Here is a 3,774-nt window from a genome sequence, read left to right on the forward strand (position 1 = left end):
CACCCCCCCCCCCCCCCCCCCCCCCCCCCCCCCCATCAACCCTCAGTTTGTTCTCAGTTTTGAAGAGTCTCTTATGGTTTGGATCCCTCCCTCTCTAACCTTTTTTTTTTTTTTTTTCCCTTCTCCTCCCCCGTGTCTTCTGTGAAGTTTCTCAGGATCCACATATGAGCGAAAACATATGGTATCTGTCTTTCTCTGCCTGACTTATTTCACTTAGCATAATACCCTCCAGTTCCATCCACGTTGCTGCAAATGGCCAGATTTCATTCTTTCTCATTGCCAAGTAGTATTCCACCGTGTATATAAACCACATCTTCTTTATCCATTCAAAATCAAGTGTAGCCAACAGTGAGAATACAAGGAAGCATCTCATGGGGGAGGGGGTCCCTCTTCGGCAGGAGTGGGCGAAGCCTGAAGAGGCCAGAGGAAATCCACCCCCTTCCTGACCAAGAAATGCCTGGGTCCTCTGCTAAATTCAGGCTCTGGGCGATGGACTGGACCTACCTCCCCCCTTCCTGCCCCTCGGCAACCCCAGGTCCACCGCTTGCATCTTCAAGGACACAGCCCTGCGCGGCCAGAGGGACCCTGTGCCGAGCCCCGCCCGCCTCTCAGAAAAAGGATTTCCATTTAAAAATTTAAAGGACATTAATTGCCAACATCTCGAACAAAACTTCAGCTTTTTCTGCTTCTTTTAAAAGGGCAAAACATCAGGCCACCTCCAGCAGGCCCGCCTCCACCATCTGCCGGAGCCCAGGGTCCAGAGCGGCAGCCGCCCTGTCCCCGCCTCTGCGTCCCCTCCCGGTGCCTCCCGCCCGCCCCAGGAGCAGAGGGGCCCGGCAGCCGCTGAGCCTACGCAGACCCCGAGCGCGATGGCTGGGGCCGCAGCGCCACCTGGTGACCAGGTCGGACCAGCGCGCCCTTCGCCGGGAAAAGCCCGCTCTTTGGGCAGGTGACTTCCAAGTGTGCACAGGCCAGGGACCTGTGCTGCGCCCTGAGCGCGGAGGTTGCTGCCAACTCCCTGTGTCCTAGGTCACACCAGAGAGCGCAGCGTTCGTGCCGCTTTAGGAGGAGGACAGTTCCGTGTTTCCACCTGACCTTTGTGCTTGAGGGCACGGCCCTGGGCAGAGCTTTGCAGAGCCCAGCGGATGGGAACAGGACAGCCTGTGCTGAGGCGGGGGACCGCACTGTGTCTCCTGGCCGGCAGCACGGTGCCCAGGCAGGGGCCCCGGAAACCCCGAGCGTCCTGTCTGCACCATACCTGGAATCACGGATCGTCTTCAAAACAAATCCCAAACGAAGCACGGCTGGAGTAGGATTGATGGGAACATAAACCGTCATCATCTGAAAAGCTCTGTAGGAAGTTAAGCGCAAGTCGGTTCCAAATGTTTTCGGAGGAACGTCTTCTGACTTCTGAAACCTTTGAATCCATATTTCGATGTGGAGCTAATTGTCTTGATCAATTTACTGTTGCTATAAATAATAATAATTTGTTGTTTGGAAACTTTTAACTTTTTATTATAAACGTATTAGTTTGAGGGGCACCTGGGTGGCTCAGTAGGTTAAGCGTCCAACTTCGGCTCGGGTCATGATCTCGCAGTCCGTGAGTTCGAGCCCCGCGTCGGGCTCTGTGCTGACCGCTCAGAGCCTGGAGCCTGTTTCCGATTCTGTGTCTCCCTCTCTCTGACCCTCCCCCGTTCATGCTTTCACCATGTGGAAAAGGTGAATAAGGCAGCCCATGTGGTCAATAGCACACCATCCTTGGGGGACAATACCCAAGAGACTCACTAATGCAGCATGCCACATGCCGCGGCCGCTTCCCCAAGGTAGGTGGTGACAGAGCAGTACCCATCTAGGGGACGATCTCAGTAATCACCCTGAGCAGTAGCCATGTCCTGCGATATGGACGGGAGTGGACCCCATTTGTTAGAGTGCTATTTCTCTGCTGCTAGAAACATCCCCAGGTGAGCTTTGGAGAAAGGTTGAACTGAAAGATTTGCGGGATGATAGAACGTGTTTGTGTGAGCTTACAGAGTTGTAATTATCATTTGATTGAGGGCCTGCCCTATGTCGGGCACTCCGCTCAGCATTGCAGGTTCCTGCTGTGCCCTAGATACCGCCACACCGGGGTCAGGGGACAGAGGCGTGGGTGAAATTTCAGGATGTGTTCACTCTCGGGGGCTGCTGAAGTTTCACTCGCGTGACCCCGAGAGCGAGCACCTCCTTAAATTTTGCAACCCCCCCCCCCCCCCCGCCCTCCACCTGCACAGGTGCCTCTCTCATCCAGCCCTGATTTTACAAATGAGGAAACCAGAGCACGGAGGAGGTTCATTATGCTTCTGTGTGTCATCACAGAATTTGGGGAATTTTTCTGGCTTTGTTTCACTTCAGCGACCTTACTCTTCACACCTCAGCTGTGCGGTTTCTTCTTGTGGCTCTAGGTTTTTTTGGCTCCCCGAAGTGTCTATTTTTGTTTCAAGGCTCAGTTGCCTCCCCTCCCCAGGTATCTCGACTAGTGGAAGCTTACTTGATTACAAAGCAGTGGGGAAGGAGCTCGGGGGAGCCTGGGTGGCCCGAGCTGTGAGTCCCTGCTTGGGCCTTGGGGGCTGAGTGTCCACCTGAGGGTTAAGGCTTCTGTGGCCTTGTGGACGGGGCCTGGCCGCACACAGCAGCCCTGCCCTACGGGAAATCAGTCCTCACTCTTGTCTCCACCCCACCGAGGCCGCTCTTGCCTCCGACGCTTATCAAAAACTGAAGCTTTACTTCCCATTTTCATGTATTACAGATAATGATGCTAATAACGTTGAAAACCGCAGCCGTGCCTCCCACGTGTCGTGAGCCAGGCATGACCACACTCCATTTCACGCACAGTCTCACTAGCCTTGGTGACAACGTCACACAGGAGGAATGGTCCCCATTTCACAGATGGGCGTTTGAGCTCGGAGAGCGAATAACTCGGGCGGCGTCACATAAGCAATCTGCGGCAGAGCACGTGACATGGGGGTCTTTCTGGGATCCCACTGCTCCAGGCACCTTCGCTGCGGCTCCCATGTGTGTAAAAGGAGCCCTGTCTTCATGCGTTCCTAGGGGAAGGAGGCCGCTTCTGTCTCATCTGCCTTGTGTGGTTGGGCTAATGCTCCACTAAAGCCTTCTCGGGGGGTGTGGAAGAAGTGGTTCACGGCGAGGTGGAAAGACCGGAAGGAAGTGCTAAGTTAATCACGCTGCCAGAAGGTAAGAATATGACTGAGGAGAAGCCAGAACCTCCAGGACCAGGGTTTGCCCCCTGTCACGGGCTCCACCCGCCTCAGAACAGACTCAGGGAAATGGCTGGACCCAGGAGCCCGCCGTTTCGTTTCCATGACACGGGCACCTAGAAACTCAGAACGTCTAGCGCGGTTCTTGATGTTTAAAATGACCACTTCATTAACATTCTGGAAGTACTCTTTTTTTCAACAGCAACGTCCATTTGTAAGCGGGTGTTTATTCCCATTACAAATAACGACCAGGTTCATTTCTGAGACGTGATCGAAGTGATAAACATTTAGGTTTTTGGTTTTTTTTCTCATATCTGCATGATATCCATAAATCTTCTTTTGTTGTGGAAATGCATCGTCACAAGTCAGCAGCAGCTTTGGAGAGCTGTGGACCTGAATTTACATTTCTTCTTTACTGCTTACCTGTACTATGGACCTTCTCAAGGGATGCGGCGGGGAGGAGGCTTGTCCTTGGTTGGGACAGGGGTGCGGCGGGGAGGACGCTTGTCCTTGGCTGGGACAG

This window comes from Panthera uncia, chromosome D2, assembly GCF_023721935.1.
Source record: "Panthera uncia isolate 11264 chromosome D2, Puncia_PCG_1.0, whole genome shotgun sequence".
In the NCBI taxonomy this organism is placed as follows: domain Eukaryota; kingdom Metazoa; phylum Chordata; class Mammalia; order Carnivora; family Felidae; genus Panthera; species Panthera uncia.